This window comes from Cucurbita maxima, unplaced genomic scaffold, assembly GCF_002738345.1.
Source record: "Cucurbita maxima cultivar Rimu unplaced genomic scaffold, Cmax_1.0 Cma_Scf00104, whole genome shotgun sequence".
In the NCBI taxonomy this organism is placed as follows: Eukaryota; Viridiplantae; Streptophyta; class Magnoliopsida; order Cucurbitales; family Cucurbitaceae; genus Cucurbita; species Cucurbita maxima.
This window is the reverse complement of record NW_019272120.1, coordinates 171,836-189,352: the sequence shown is the minus strand read 5'-3', so window position 1 is coordinate 189,352 and position 17,517 is coordinate 171,836. Positions and strand designations below refer to the sequence as shown.

Sequence of the window (17,517 nt, the reverse complement as noted above, 5' to 3'; positions counted from 1 at the left end):
CACATTAGACTAAAAGCATACATAGCATACATTCATGCTCACATAACTATGTACTTAAGCACAATAATCTAGCATACAATGTATCATATCATAAACAAGTCACAACGAAAACACTTCATAGTCATATCGTTCTCTAACATACCATAGCCTTAACGTTCTTATACCTATCACAGACATATCATTACGTAACGTACCTAAGTCATATCGTCACAAGAACATGCCCTAACACTATCGTTCTATCAATCTATCACAAACCTATTCCTTTCTACCTATAACCTAGCCGTATTCTTTCATCAATCTCTCCTATCCGTAGCACTCTAGTATATAACCTAACCTTAACGTTTCATGAATGTTTCTTACTCCTATCGTTACATTTCATTTTGTGCATCCTTCTCGTATCCTATCTGAAACATATCCTTGAGCACATCGTACCATAATTATTATCCTACAATCCACATATTATAACATAACATAACATATAGGAAGCATTTCGATCCACAGACAATTCCACATATCAATATATATGACACGTGTAGAACCACAGGGCACGTGTCAACATCAAAATATAACCATACCGATAGTAAGGTCACTTACCTGGCTAGCTTAAGTCGTTGTCACGAATATATCTTTAATGAAAGTTCGATTCCATCCTTTGAAATCCGAGTCAACCTATATGAGCCCATGACATTAGTTTTAGGTTTGAACTCTACAACATTATTTCTCTAATTTACATTGGCCATCGTAAAATTCTGATATTTACTGTCAGACAAAATTTAATGGAGTTCATTACTGTCTGATATTTCTTGTTTTATTGTTAAATTCTGTTCAACAAATCTTTCCTCAATCCCCTCCCTAGAATTATTTTCATTATGTAAATAGATTTTCAATTGTGTAAACATATATTGCTGGCCAATTTTATGTCGATTGTTTGGCTATTATCTTCAAGTTTATAGATCTCAACTAAAATTTTATTGAATCTAATCTTATTTCCGGTAACTTAAAATGCTAACAAAAATCTAATCAATTGGATATGGGATCTAATTATTATAGGATCCGTAAAATATATAAGGAGATTTGATCCTAAATTAATTTCTTATAACCAAAACTATAAAGGAATAGGATTAATAACCGACCAAAATCTCTAAATTTGACGTCTGCATGTTGAAAGTCATTTTACTTCTCAAATCTAACCATTGTTGTTTTTCTGTTCTTTCTGCAGTAACTGTTACTCAGGCGTAAGGATGGATTGAGGAGAGATAATGGTGGGAAAGGATGAGAGGTTAATGGAGAGAAGTGGGGAAATGTTGTTTTTTTTTTTTTTTTAATTAATTAATTATTATTATTATTTTAACTATTTTTATAATTATTTTTATTTGTTTATTTCTTTATTTATTTTTGGGCTATTACAAATTTACTATAATTTACATAGTTAGAGTGAGTAAGATCCAAATTGCTTCCACAAATAGGAATACCATCAATTGATATTAGAGCAAGATTTTAGGCACTTTATTTGCATTAATTTGAGTATGGTTGGTAACTATTTCATGAATGAAAATTGTAGTTGCTAAAGTGGATGTTTATCATTTTTGACATTTTTTATGCTTCCATTTGATACAATTATTGTAATTGGCCTAATGTGTATGGGTTTTAATGAGTGAAGAAAGGTCGGTAATTTTTATGGAGTCATTAGAGTTCATTTTAGGTTGTAATTGATCGAAAATGGAAGAGATAGCAAGTTGAATCAAAGAAGAAGATGGAAGAGGCGGTTCGAGTGTTTTTCTGCTAGTTGGGGTCTAGTTCAACATTTTTAAGGGTTGGTTTGGCCAGTTCGTGATACTCGGGAGTGGTTCAAGTTATTTTTAATTATTAATGTAATAATTTAGTTAATTGCTTGCTTTAAAATGGCAAAATCAATCCACTTTAGTGTGTTTAATTAATTATGCATCATGAATGTATGTTTTAATTAAATAGAAATTTTATATGCATAAAGTATGTCATAAATTTAAAATCTCACCATAGGCTAAGCATGTTTCATGCATTACAAGTATGTTATAAGTGTTATAATGTATAGTATGCATATTTAGGGTTCCATGAGTGATAGATATAATTTGTTATATTATTGCATGGAATGGATGATTATATAATTGTTATATAAAGTATGTTAGATGCATGTTATAGGTTATTTTCAACGTCATAAAACGAGATAGACGCTAAAATCTATAACAAAGATAAATGCATGGTCACTTAAGGTTAACAACCAAGCACGATCAATTTTAAAAGTTAAAATAGGTTGATATCTTGTAAAACTGCGGTTACAAGAAAGTTCACTTGACACGATCTTGTCTAAGGTTGGAGGTACTTAAGTTGACGGTTTATGGAACACCTGCTACCTAGAGATCGGGCCAGTACTTGAGCTTAGTTAGCCCAATTTTATGAGCATGCGTGAGTGATGTAAGGATTTTTTTTTTAAATGAAAAATCACATAGACATGATACCTAAAAATCCTATAAATGTTATTCTTGGAAAAATCACCTAGACTTAGGATATATTTAATTAGCCTGAATATGCCTAAGTAATAAGTAAACTCAACCGTCTAAAATACTTAGTGGGAGGAAAAAAAGTATATGAGATACATCGTTTTTTTTTACGCTCTCTGAAAAATTCACACCGTGAGATTCATGCTCGGACTCGTGTCGCCCTGAGAGCGGCCTTCATTCGGAAGGTATTTGCATGAGTCAATAACAAGGTGAATAGAGAAAGTACTTATAGTAAGTGGGAGAAGGAAGTATATCAACACATCCTATGGTCTCCACCACTAGGTTGCACCGTGAGATTCCCATGTTCCGCCTACATGTTGCCCTAGAGCAACTACCCATTCGGAGGGTCGTAACATGGGAGTCGGAAAAATGCAAAACTCCAGAAATGGATAGGATTTCTGAGGTCCATTCCCAATTTTGTCTTTTTCATTCGATAGCATTGTTGGGGCCGATCTCTGAGGTCTGAAATGGCGGGTCACACTTACGAAGAATTACTAAGAGTTAGTATATTCTTGACCAAAGTGGCGATAACTAAAACACTATAGGAATAAGAGTTATTCTGAGATTAGTGTTTAAGTCAAGAATGTTTTGGTTTAGTGAAGAAGTGATTGACTGCCCCTCGGTAGCAGTTGCTCTAACTCACTAAAAGTATCGTTGCAAATTAATAATTTTTGGGTACATTATTACCTTTGCTAAACTTGATTGGATTAAAAAGGATTAAGTCAATTTACTAATAGAATTTGTTTTAAATCTCAGCGTGTCAAGCTTAATAGTACAATTACTCGCTTATGAGAAATTAAACGGTGATAATTACGCAACTTGGAAATCAAACCTAAACACAATACTTACAAATGATGATTTGAGGTTTGTTTTAACTAAGGAATGTCCCCTAAACCCCAGCTCAAATGCAAACTGAACAGTTTGGGATGCATATGAAAAAAAGGGTAAGGGGAAAGATAAGATTCCTAGTGACTACAAATGCAAGGTTCAAAATGCAGATAATGGAAAATGTTTCCATTGCAATGAAAACGGGCACAGGAAAAGTGACTGCCCAAAATACCTTGCAGAGAAGAAAGCTGAAAAGGCACAACAAAGTAAATATGATTACTAGTGGTAGAAATATGTTTAGTAGAGTATGATCACTCAACCTGGATCATATTTGTTTTTTTTTTTTTCAAGAAACTAGTTCCTGGAGAATGCTTACCGAAGGTGAGATAACACTCAGAGTTGGAACAGGAGAAGTTGTTTCAGCAAGATAAGTAGGAAATTTAAAGTTGTTTTTTTAGATAGATTCATTGTATTAGATAATGTACTTTTTGTTCCTAGAATAAAAAGAAATCTAATATTTATCTCTTGTTTATTAGAATAATTGTATAAAATATTTTTTGAAATCAATGAAGTGTTCATTTTCAAAAGAGGTATTCATATTTGTTCTGCAAAACTAGAAAACAACTTATATATGTTAAAACCAAGCGAAACAAAAGATATTTTAAATATCGAGATGTTCAAAACAGCTAAATTGAAATATCTTTTGATAATTTCAATAATATTTTCTTCACATCTTCATTGAAGTATATTGTATGATTGATGTCTCTTGGTTCATATCACTGTTGGTTGCAAATGGATCTACAAGAGAAAACGAGACCAAGCCGGTAAGGTACAGACCTTCAAAGCTCAACTTGTAGCAAAGGGTTATACCCAAAGAGAGGGAGTGGACTATGAAGAAACATTCTCTCCAGTTGCTATGCTTAAATCGATTAGAATACTCTCGTCCATTGCCACATTTTATGATTATGAAATTTGGCAAATGAATGTCAAGACTGCCTTTCTAAACGACAATCTTGAGGAGAGAGATATATAGCTCAATCAGAGGAGTTCATTGAACATGATCACAAGCAAAATGTTTGCAAGCTTAAAAGATCCATTTATGGGTTGAAGCAAGCATAATATAAGGTTTGATACTGCGATCAAATCTTATGGCTTTAAAGAGAATGTTAACGAACCTTGTGTTTACAAGAAGATAGTCAACCCTACAGTAGTTTTCTTGGTGTTGTACATTGACGATATCTTACTCATTGGGAATGATGTGAGATTTCTAACTGACATTAAGCATTAGCTAGCGACACAATTCCAAATGAAAGATTTGGGAGAGGCTCAGTTTGTTCTTGGAATCCAAATTGTTCGGAATCACAAGAACAAAACACTAGCATTGTCTCAGGCATCGTACATCAACAAAATGTTGATTCGATATAAGATACAGGACTCCAAGAAAGGATTATTACCTTTCAGGCACAGAGTTCATTTGTCGAATGAATAAAGTCCTAAGGCACCTCAAGAAGTTGAGGATATGAGACATTCGCTATGCATCAGCAGTCGGTAGTCTGATGTATGCCATACTATGTACCCGAATTATAGAGGTCATGCTAATGCAAACACATGCCATCATGAATTATGGGCCTATCTCTAATCATCTTAAGGGTGGCCTCCAGTCTCGGGCAAATTTGATGTGTAGTACTTCCCTACACACGACTCACACGTGCGAGTGTGAATCTCCAGGGGTCTCACACACCCCCTGGACCCTTTGGTCAAGCTAATTTATATCGACGTTCGGAGGTCAGCGAACCCCATAGTATCTTGCACCTCATGAACACCCTCATCTGTGCGCATTTGCACTCATCATACGGTGCGTGTCCGCACTCATCATCTCTAAGGGAAGTAGCCCTATGTTTATGAACATACAATATGCATGAGGTCCCTCTAAGTCCAATTATACATCTCTTATGACACAACCCTCTAGTCTCATCTCTTGGTTACACTATGTAACACGTGCTCATGGATATTTACATTAATATCATTTTCATACTCTTAGGGTTGTGTCCTATGTCGATCTAACGACATGATGCAATATGGCAAACAAAATCATAAGGAATGTTCAACATGGAAAACATCATCATGCATACATCATACTCATCATAAAAGCCACTCAGTGCATCAGATATAACATGTATGTCATGCATCGAAACATAAATAACGTACATGCATCACAATACAACGTCATACTCATACATCATCATAATTCAAACAATCTTTAGCCTATCCTATAGTAACGCCACTTACTTGGTTGGCCTTAGCTGGAGTACTCCCTAATTTAATTAACGAAACTCTTGTTCCTCGTGAGCTACTCCAAATGTTGCCAGGGTTCTTTTCTTATCACACCATTTGTCATCTTTTGTTAGTATTTCACATTTTAATTAATAATCCAACTAACAATGTGAAATACGACTCTAAAACGACCTCAGTAAAAATCGAATTCTATGTTTTCATTGTTTCTAATGAAAATTAAATTAGAAGTATATCAATATCGTTAATATTTTATGCGGTTTGCATCATTCAATCCAAATATGTTTTGTTATAATATTATACTCAATAGGTACAAATTATAATAATTTCTATCTCTTCCATTTTTCTACTCTCTATCTCTTCCATTTTCCTACTCTCATTCGGTTTATCTCCAGTTATATTTTGGTTCAGTTTATAAATCGCTCACCAGTTTAATTTATTCTAATTTTCTTTTGAATTAATCATCATTTATTTCTTTTTACTTCTGTTTACCGTAATTGCCATATCTGATTTCCTTCTTAAAATGTTTATGCAATTAACCGAAGTTATTTTCAATATTCTAATTTTCTTTTCTTTTTCTCTCCTAAAATCTTCCTCTCTTTCGTTCTTTTTCTTTCTTTTAATTCTAATTTTTTTTATAAATCTATTCACAGATTTCTTTTTCTTTCCCTCTTTTGATTATGTTTCCAAATCTTGGGATTTTTTTTATTTGATCTTTCTATCTCTTGTCAATTTTTTTATTATTATTATAATTATTATATCACCGGTTGGGCATTACACAGGAGTTTGGTTACTACCCTTTTGCAGTTTAAATTCATTTTTCCTCACGAACCGGTTTCGAACCACCACGAGTGTCTTCCCTACTATTCTCCAGTCTTAGAACAAGATTGTGGAATTCGGTGAGTGACTAAACTTGGAAGGGATTTAGTATGTATGAAAAGAGAGTTAGGAGGGTTTTTCTCAAAGTTTTTCCGAGATGACTTTCCATGTACCTTGAACACTCCATTTATAGAGTCATATTTGCTCATGCAAATTTGTGATTACCAAATTTTGACACTCAAAATTCCACTCAAATGTATGGGATTATGTGGCAAGCATGCAAGTTTGAGTTAAACAAATTTTGACACTCAAAATTCCACTCAAATTTGTGGGGTTTATTTGGCAAGCATGAAAGTTTGGTTAAACAAAATTTTGACACTCAAAATTCTACTCACTCAAACATAGATTTTTTCACTAAGTGTCAACATCTTGACTTTCTCCATTTTAATTCAACAAATAATTTTAATTAAAGTAATATTAAATGATTAATTAAAAATAATTTAATTAATATTTAACATTAATTCAAATGTCAATCCCTATCAATTCCGACACATATTGATTAAAATATTTAAATCTTATTTAAATATCTTCGATTCTCACTTTTTGTTTAATTCGTAAATAAAACAAAAATGTAGTTAAATATATCGTATATATTTAGCGCATATTCCCTAATTGAATTCAAATACTTCCAACTTACTCGTCACACTATTCTATGGTTTAGTCCGATATGAGATAGCAGGGGAACCTAATGGACCTATAGATCATGAGCTCCAATGATCCGAGATTAACCGGCTAAACTCATTAAACTTGTCAACCAACATTCGTTAACTACTAGGACACTCCACTATATCCTAGTAGTTGCACTCCCCTCACTATAGCTATATTTCTGTCAATTTGATATAACCATGTAAGTAAGTCGATCCTTTACAGGTTGTTCGTAACCAGAGCTGGGTCAATTTATCGTTTTACCCCTGAAGTTACTTCTTATTCCTTATGTCCCACTAATCCTTTAATGAACAATTGGTTTGTGGTTCAACTAGTAAACCGAATCCCTCTCTTCTATCCCTAAAAGTGGGTAGGAGCGAATTCTATCTTGCACCCCACGTCCCTAGCCATTCACCCAATCTTACCCCTGTAATGGGAGACAGCCACTCTCACCCATGCAAATCTAAGGATAATTCCGAATAAACAGGAGTTCATAGTTAATTCAGGATTAAGATCGAGTTACATAGGTCATCGAATGAAAAAAAAAATTAGTCTTAACAGTAAAGGACATTATAAAGTGAGTTATTTTCTTTATGGTCCGATCTTATGCAATACTCATTGCATAGGACGCCCCCACTCACATATCTCCGCATGTACAATTTAGTGATCACATTGTTTATATCATATACAAAAGTGGGTCGCATCCATAGTGTCTCCAGGATAAGGTACTCAGCCTTATCCCTATACTATAGATCATTTTGACTATATATTTGAACTTGATCCACTCTTATGTCTCTACATATAGTTCAAGTAATCAGACTATAGTCAGAGTGTTCTTAGTTTATTAGATTTAGATTAATAATTGTAAAATTCACTTTATTCAATAACAATCTTTACTGAATAAACATCAATAATAACTTTATTGAAAATAGAATATGTTTTTGTTTACAAACTATGAGTTTTAGAACATAAAACCCAACAAGATCCTCAATGCCATCATCAGGTATGATGACTTGTGTTTCTGCAAAAATCCAAGTAACGATTGGGTTGAGTAATAACTCTCCCACTACGTCGAGGCATTCTCAACACTTGAGAAGGATGTGATTGACCAGAAGTGTCAGCTCCATCAACAACTCTTGTTGAAGAACCAGCCTGATCAACAACTCTTGTTGTTTTATCAGTAGCTTCTTTAGAAATCTCACTTAATACTAGTTTGCTTCAAGGTTGATGATTTCTTACGTGATCTTCCTCAAAGAATGTAGCATTTGTTGATACAAACACTTTGTTTTCTTGAGGGGTCATAAAACAAACTACCTTTCGTCTCTTTGGGGTATCCTACGAATAAGCATAATTTTGAGAGACGTTCTAATTTCTTGGGGTTCTGCAACAACATATGTGCTGGGCATTCCCAAATTCTAAAGTGAAGTAAACTACCTTTACGCCCTCTCCATAACTCATAAGGTGTTTCTGAAACACTCTTAGAAGAAACCATGTTCAAAATGTATGCATCAGTCTCTACTACATATCCCCAAAACGAATCAGGTAATTGAGCGAAACTCATCATAGACCGAACCATGTCTAACAAAGTTCTAATTCTCCTTTTTTATACATCGTTCTGTTGAGGTATACCAGAGGCTTAGAGTTGAGACGTTATTCCATGTTCTATCATATAGTCCTAGAATCTTAAGTCCATATACTCTTCACCTCGATCTGATCGAAGTGTTTTAATAGTTTTTTCTAATAGATTCTCAACCTCAGTCTTATGCTCTCTGAACTTTTCAAGCGATTTCGAACTTGTGATGCATTAGGTAAGGATAGTCATACGTTAAATAATCATCAATAAAATTGATGAAATATTCATAGCCTTCTCGTGCTTTGACATTCATTAGACCACAGATATCTGTATGCACAAGTTCTAAGGTTTCTTTAGCTCTATAACCTTTTTTGGAAAAAGATCGTTTAGTCATTTTACCCTCAAGACAGGACTCACAAAGAGGTAAAGAGTTGTCTTATAACTCATTTAGAAGTCCTTTTTTACCTAATCTCTCGATCCTATTGAGATTAATTTGGTCTAGCCTCAAGTGCCAAATATAGGTATTAGGAGAAATCTTTTGTCGTTTATTTTGAATTTCATCTATTTTAAACATCTCGGTATTTAAAATAGTTTTTATTTCGCTCGGTTTTAACATATATAAGAGGTATAGAGCCATTTAGGTGGTAATAAATGAGGAGAGAGAAAGGCTAGCTACACTACTCTTTTAGGGTAAAAAAAAAAGATAAAAAAAATAAAAACCGCGGAGAGGAAAAGAGTAAAGAAGAAAGAAAAAAAAAAGAAAAGGAGAAGAAAGACAGCAAAGAGGAAAGGAGAAAAGAAGAAAGAAAAAAAGAAAGAAAAAAAAGAAAGAAGAAGAAGATAGAGGAGAGGGTGGAGCGGGGGAGATGAACGACGGAGCTTGAAGCGCTCGTCAACAACGTTAGGGCTGAATGGTTGAGGAAGGGAGAACACCGACGGTAAGCCCTAGTGGTGTGATTTTCGTTGTTCCTTTCCAAAATCCTAATACATTTCACTCGATCAATGTACCTAGGTTATTGTCGAGGGAAGTTGGTGAGTCCTTGTGAAGAAGAAGACATGGGGTGCTAAGAGGAAAGAAAGATCAAGAAGAAGGTGGGAAGAAGAGGCCGAAAACTGAGGGGGCACAGCCTGACCCGACCCGACCCACCTGTACAGAACTGAAACCTGATTTTTTTCCCATTTCACACCATTTGATTAGTCTTTATTCAGATTTAGGTACTTGACTCACACATTCCATAATGTCTTATTATAGGAAAGTTCCAATTAGCTTAGTCAAGGGGACACTTGAAGACTCGATAAAGTTTTGGAAAGTCTACGATCAGGTAAGTAACCATTTAGAGCAAGTTTTTAAGTAATTGCTTGTAGGAGTCGATTTGGATTTGTGGCCAAATAATTTAGTACCGTATTTAGGAATGGATAAAGTTAGTTCATGGAGGTGGTACTTCAATAATGTGTGTGGTTGTACTTTGATTGTCGTTATGGTTATATAGTTTCGTTGACATGAATGTGAAATTTCTTATAGGCGTTTGGGATGATATGTTTTTATGTTGAGCTAAATGGTTTTACCTGATTTAACATGGTGACGTGTTGTTGTCGTGGTTCTTTGTTAGGCATTGGGTGTGGGGCTTGGGTAGCCCATTGTTACTCTTTGTGAGTTGGTTCATTTATTAGGTGCTAGTTATCATAAGTTATGAAGCACATAGATGACAGTGTACCGTTTCGTAGACACCCACAAGGGGTTGAGGGTAATCATAGTATATTACTGTGGTAACACGTCAGAAGTGTTTAGTGGGACGAGCCATGGCCTTTTTACTGATCCATCCGAGCGACATAGTGACAGGTAGTTACTGTTCCTAAGACAAGTAGGTTTACTGATCTGAGCTGACAAGGGCGTAAGACAAGTAGTGACTGACTCGACCTAGCGAGGCACAGTGGCAGGTAGTTACAAATCTTAGTAACAATTAGATGTTGTTAGGTACCACTAGGTCTCTAACTAGCGACTATTCGAGCACAAAACTTCAGATTCCATGAATAGGGCTAAATTCGACAAGAGTTTACGAGCAGGTTGCTTACTAAGTATTGTTTATATACTCATTTGTGTTGTTTCTATTTTTCAGGAGAAAAGTAGATCTGGGTCGATGGTGGGGACGTGTGGTCGTGGAGCTGCAGAAGGGGGCCCTTAGTTTGAGTCCTCTTCTCCCATGTCGTTTTGGTTATGATTTTGACGTTTTTTGAAAACCTGCAATATTTTGTAACCGTTACTTTTTATGTGACTCCGCGGATTCTCGTTATGTGTTTTGTAGTATTTTTTTGAAATGTATATCAAGCAACTTTTAACTTTTAGTCCCCTATTCAAACGACAAGTAGTATCGAAAGGTTTTTTTTACTCTTGAGTCCATGTGGCGACCCATGATTCGACCTTTTTGAAGATCGGTCGTTAAAGTTTTGGTATCAGAGCCCCAGGTTGTTAGGTCATGTAGACCTTCCTTAACTAGAGTGTCAGTTGGGCCGTCTGCAGCTCGGCTCGTAGCCACGTTCCTCCTTGACTAGGTAACCCAGGGAAGTAAGTTACAAGCGGTAGTAATAGTGTAGTCGTATTATAGTTTAACTTTTCATGATGTGACGTGAATCCATAGACCATTTATGGTTAAGGTTTGGATTGGACATCTAGTAACCTACTTGTTGTAGAATGTAGATACTATGACAACCAGGATTAGGAGAGCCACTAGGGCTCTAGAGGAGTCTGAACCTGCTCAAGATTCAGCCCTGGAACAGGCACTTGAGAGCATGCAAGCGCTGCCAGCACAAACACAGGGGCAAACAAGAGCCCTACCTTCAAATCTAGTATTTGTCTCTAACGAGATTCTCCAGGCGCTTATACGGGTCGCTAGGGCCAACCAAGGGGGGGATAGTGCTGGCATGACAAGAGAATAGAAATTCATTAGAGATTTTCGAAAGCATGACCCTCCGACCTTTGAAGGAGAGGAAAGTGATCTAATGGCAGCGAAAACATGGGCAGAAGCGATTGAGACCCTATTCGGGCATATGAATTGCCATGAGGATTAGAAAGTGAATTGTGCCTCTTACATGCTCAGGGGTGAAGTCCACTTTTGGTGGAAGAGTGCTCAAAGAATGTTGAGGAGTGGAATCGAGGGTGAAGAACCAATATGTTGGCATGAAATGAAGAGGGCGCTTTTCCACATGAAATAAGACGGTCGAGGAGTACGATAGGGAACTGACCCGATTGTCCTGATTTGCATCAGATCAGGTTGATACGGAGAAAAAACGAATACGAAGATTTATTGCAGGTCTTTGAGGGGAAATCCAAGAAACGGTGGGGGCAGTAGCACCTACTACATATGTTGTCGCCTTAAATGTTGCTACCATGATGGACGTTCAACTTCAAAAGATGCTTAGGAGGATTGGAAATCAGAGGAATCTCCTAAGTAAGGAGAATGGAGCGAGCATCCTGACAGGGTGTCACGACCCAAGAACAGGGGAAGATCACATAGGTCACCTCCAGCCGAGAGGCAATGGGGCGTTTGAATTGAGGCCCCTAGATTTAAGAGGCCCACTTGTCCCATATGCGACACTAGACATATAGGGGAGTGTAGGGCAGGTTCTAATGCATGTTTTCATTGCATTAAGAGCGACCATAAGAAAGTTGATTGCCCTCGTAAGAGGCATTAAGAGGAGAATAGAGCATCAGGGTCAGGCCAAGGAGGCAGTGGGGCACAGCGTAGAACCGTGGTACTGCTAGGGCAACTACTGGGAAAGGAGCAAAAACATGGACACTGTGGTGACAAGTACCTTACAAGTACTTGGCTTTCATGTTTTCTATTGTTTGACTCTGGGTCCACACACTCGTTCACATCTAGTACCCCAAGGAAGTTAGTTGGTCGAGGAGCTTGGCCTGGTTGGCGAGCGTATTAGACATGCGGTGGGGTACTAGCAGTGTGATGAATGTGCCTGTCGTACGGGAGTTCAAGGATGTGTTTCCAGAAGAGCTGTGGGGGTTACCGCTAGTCAGGGACAGGGACTTTGCAATTGAGATAGAGCCAGGTACCACCCCAATATCCAAAGCACTATACAAGATTGCTCCTGTCGAGTTGAAAGAACTTAAAGAGAAGTTGCAAAATCTATTGGATCGAGGTTTTATCAGAGCAAGTGTGTCACCATGGGGGGCCTCGATACTGTTTGTCAAGAAGAAAGATGAGACCTTGAGATTGTGCATTGATTACAGAGCATTAAATAAAGTAACAATAAAAAACAAATACCCATTGCCTCGCATTAATGATCTGTTTGACCAACTACAAGGTGCATCAGTATTTTCGAAGATTGACCTGTGATCAGGGTACCACCAGTTGAGGATCAAAGAAGGCGATATCCCCAAGACGACTTTCAGAAGTCGATATGGTCATTATGAGTTCACTATGATGTCTTTTGGCTTGATGAACGCCCCAGTAGCGTCCATGGACCTTATGAATAGGGTGTTTAAAGACATCCTGGATACGTTTGTCGTAGTATTCATTGATGACATATTAGTATACTCCAAGACCGACGGGGAGCACGAAGCGCATTTACGTCAAGTACTGTCAAGGCTAAGGGCACATCGAATTTATGCCAAGTTTTTCAAGTGTGAATTCTAGTTACAAGAAGTGACCTTCTTGGGGCATGTTGTGTCCGAAAAGGGCATATCAGTGGATCCAACCAAAGTCGAGGCAATTATAGATTGGCCCTGACCTACCTCAGCAACCGAAGTGAGGAGCTTCTTAGGTCTAGCTGGATACCATAGAAGTTTTATTCAGGATTCCTCCAAAATAGCCGCCAGTCTCACACAAATAACGAGGAAAGGAAAGACGTTCTTGTGGGATATTGCATGTGAGCAAAGTTTCAAGGAATTCAAGCACCGGCTGATTATAGCGCTGGTATTTGCAGTACTAGATAGCTCAGGCAATTTTGTGGTCTATAGTGATGTGTCAAGGAAAGGTCTAGATTGTGTCCTGATCTAGAATGGCAAAGTCATAGCTTATGCTTTGAGACAATTAAAGGATTACAAGAGAAACTACTCGACGCGTGACTTGGAGTTAGCTGCCGTAGTGTTTTCTTTGAAGATATGGCGAGCGTATACAAATTTTCACCAATCACAAGCCTGAAATATTTATTCACTCAAAAGGAATTCAACATGAGACAAAGGCGCTGGTTGGAGTTAGTCAAGGACTATAACCTTGAAATAATGTATCACCCAGGTAAAGTTAACGTCGAAGTTGACGCTCTGAGTAGGAAGACCGCTTACAAGGGAGTATACATTGCAGGAGGATATGGCGAAAGCTGGAATAGAAGTAGTGGCAAGAGGCACAATAGGAAGATTGAGTCAACTTAGGGTCCAACCAGATCTGAGGCAGCAAATCATAAATGCTCAGAGCAACGACCCTCGCTTGTACTTGATTTTCCAACAGGCTGACGCAGAGAAGGAGGAAGGATTTACCATGTCTTCCGAAGGAGGATTACTATGGTAGGGGCGACTATGTGTCCCCGCAGATGAACGGATCAAAGAAGACTTCCTAACTGAAGCACATGAATCTCTGTATTCAATACACCTTGGTAGTACCAAGATGTATCATGACCTGAAGAAGTGTTATTGGTGGCCAGGGATGAAGCGTGATGTTGCCCTTAAAGTTAGTAGGTGTCTCACTTGTCAACAGGTGAAGGCCCGAAGACAGAGACCCTCAGGCTTACTACAACACCTAGACATTCCACCGTGGAAGTGGGAGGATATAGCCATGGACTTCGTAATCGGATTACCCAAGACCTCGAAGGGATACACAATTACTTGGGTGATTATTGATAGACTAACCAAATCCACCCACTTCATCCCCGGTAAGGCTACTTACACAGGGGATAAATGGGCGAAGTTATATTTGGAACAAATTGTCAGATTGCATAGGATTTCGGTCTCCATTGTGTGAAATAGAGATTCACGTTTTACCTCCCACTTTTGGAAAAGTTTGCAAAAAGCAATGGGGACCCAACTCAGATTCAGTACAGCGTTCCACCCCCAGACTAACGGCCAAACCGAAAGGCTGAATCATATCCTAGAAGACATGTTGCGAACATGCGTGATTGACTTCGCCTGTGGTTAGGACGAATACCTGCACCTTATAGAATTTGCATATAATAATAGTTACCAGGCGACCATACAGATGGCACCTTTTGAGACCCTGTATGGGCGAAGGTGTCGGTCTCCAATTTTCTGGGAAGAAGTGGGAAGGCGACAACTGTTAGGGCCAGAGTTAGTCCAACAAACAAATGCAGCAGTGCAAAAGATCAGAGTACAAATTTAAACTACACAAAGCCGACAAAAGAGTTATACAGACACACGACGCAAGGCTCTAGAATTTACCGCTAGCGACAATGTCTTCCTAAAAGTACCACCCATGAGGGGGATGATGAGGTTCAGAAAGAAGGGAAAATTGAGCCCAAGCTTTATCGGTCCTTTCGACGTCCTAGAGAGAGTTGGTCCTGTGGCGTACCGACTAGCCTTGCCTCCTATTCTAGTTGTTGTTCACAACGTGTTCCACGTGTCTATGTTGCGTAAGTACACCTCAGATCCTTCTCATGTGATTAAGTATGCAAATCTTCCTTTGAGGTAGGACTTAAGTTATGAGGAGGAGCCCATCAGGATTGTAAACACGAAAATACATAAGCTTAGAAAACAAGGAGATATCGCTTGTCAAGGTGGTATGGAATAACCATCGTATTGAGGAAGCAACCTGCGAGTTAGAGAGCGACATGAGGGTCAAGTACCCCGTGTTGTTCTAGGATTAAGAAACTTTCGAGAACGAAATTTCTTAAAGGGGGAAGATTGCAAGAGCCTTGCAATAAGTGAGGAGAGAGAGAGGCAGTTGTACTACTCTTTTAAGGTTAAAAAAAACACGGGAGAAAAGAAGAAAGAAAAAAAAAAAGAAAAGGATAAGAAAGACAGCAAAGAGGAAAAGAGAAAAGAAAGAAAGAAAAAAAAAGAAAGAATGAAGAAGACAGAGGAGAGGGTGGAGCGGAGGAGACGAACAATGGAGCTTGAAGCGCTCGTTAGCAACGATAGGGCCGAATGGTTGAGGAAAAGGGAGAACGCCGACAGTAAGCCCTAGTTGTCTGATTTTCATTGTTTCTTTCCAAAACCCTAATACATTTCACTGGATCGGTGTACCTAGGTTATTGTTGAGGGAAGTTGGTGAGTCCTTGTGAAGAAGAAGACATGGGGTGCTGAGAGGAAAGAAAGATCAAGAAGAAGGTGGGAAGAAGAGGCCGAAAACTGAGGGGCATGACCTTTGACCCGACCCAACCCACCTGTACAGAACTGAAACCCAATTTTTTTCCATTTCAAACCATTTGATTCGTCTTTATTCAGATTTAGGTACTTGACTCACACATTCCATAATGCCTTATTATAGGAAAATTCCAATTAGAAGAGGACACTTGAAGACTCAATAAAGTTTTGGAAAGTCTACGATCACGTAAGTAACAATCTAGAGCAAATTTTCAAGTAATTGCTTGTAGGAGTCGGTTTGGATTTGTGGCCAAATAATTTAGTACCGTATTTAGGAATGGATAAAGTTAGTTCATGGAGGTGGAACTTCAATAATGTGTGTAGTTGTACTTTGATTGTCGTTATGGTTATATAGTTTCGTTGACATGAATGTGAAATTTCTGATAGGCGTTTGGGATGATATGTTTTTATGTTGAACTAATTGGTTATTACCTGATTTAACATGGTGACGTGTTGTTGTCATGGTTCTTTGTTAGGCATTGGGTGTGGGGCTTGGGTAGCCCATTGTTACCTTTGTGAGTTGGATCTTTATTAGGTGCTAGTTATCATAAGTTATGAAGCACATAGATGACAGTGTACCGTTTCGTAGACACCCACAAGGGGTTGAGGGTAATCATAGTATATTACTGTGGTAACACGTCAGAAGTGTTTAGTGGGACGAGCCATGGCCTTTTTACTGATCCAGCCGAGCAGCATAGTGACGGGTAGTTATTATTCCTAAGACAGGTAGTGAACCTAGCCTAGCGAGGCACAGTGGCAGGTAGTTACTAATCTTAGAAACAGTTAGATGTTGCCAAGCACCACTAGGTCTCTAACTAGCGACTATTCGAGCATAAAACTTAGGATTCCATGAATAGGGCTAAATTCGACAAGAGGGTTGCTGACTAAATATTGTTTATATACTCATTTGCGTTATTTCTATTTTTTAGGAGAAAAGTAGATCTAGGTCGGTGGCGGGGACGTGTGGAGTCGTGCAACTGCAGAAGGGGGCCCTTAGATTGAGTCCTCTTCTCCTATGTCGTTTTGGTTATGATTTTGACATTTTTTGAAAACCTGCGATATTTTGTAACCGTTTCTTTTTATGTGACTCAACGGATTCTCATTATGTGTTTTGTACTACCCCTTTTTTTAAATGTATATCAAGCAACTTTTAACTTTTAGTCCCCTATTCAAACAAGAAGTAACATTGAAAGGTTTTTTGTACTCTTGAGTACACGTGGTGACTCGTGATTCGGTATTTTCGAAGATCGATCGTTACAACCTCTTTTAAAAATGAACACTTCATTGATTTGAAAAGATACTTAATACAGTTGTTCTAATAAACAAGAGATAGATATTAGATTTCTTTTCAATTCAGGAACAAAAAATACATTTCTAATATAATGACTCTATCTTCGAAAAACAACCTTAAATTTCCTACTGATCTTGCTGAGACA

General features: G+C 37.8%; 2 long non-coding RNA genes across 2 annotated transcripts; both read left to right on the top strand.

Moving 5' to 3' along the window:
- The first annotated feature begins 9,580 nt into the window (after positions 1-9,580).
- LOC111473132 lies at positions 9,581-17,160 on the top strand. Its single transcript, XR_002715553.1, has 4 exons — positions 9,581-9,692; positions 9,767-9,903; positions 10,007-10,076; positions 17,011-17,160. It is a non-coding gene; the product is annotated as an uncharacterized LOC111473132 (long non-coding RNA).
- LOC111473139 lies at positions 15,857-16,074 on the top strand. Its single transcript, XR_002715560.1, has 2 exons — positions 15,857-15,891; positions 15,966-16,074. It is a non-coding gene; the product is annotated as an uncharacterized LOC111473139 (long non-coding RNA).
- Positions 17,161-17,517: the final 357 nt, after the last annotated feature.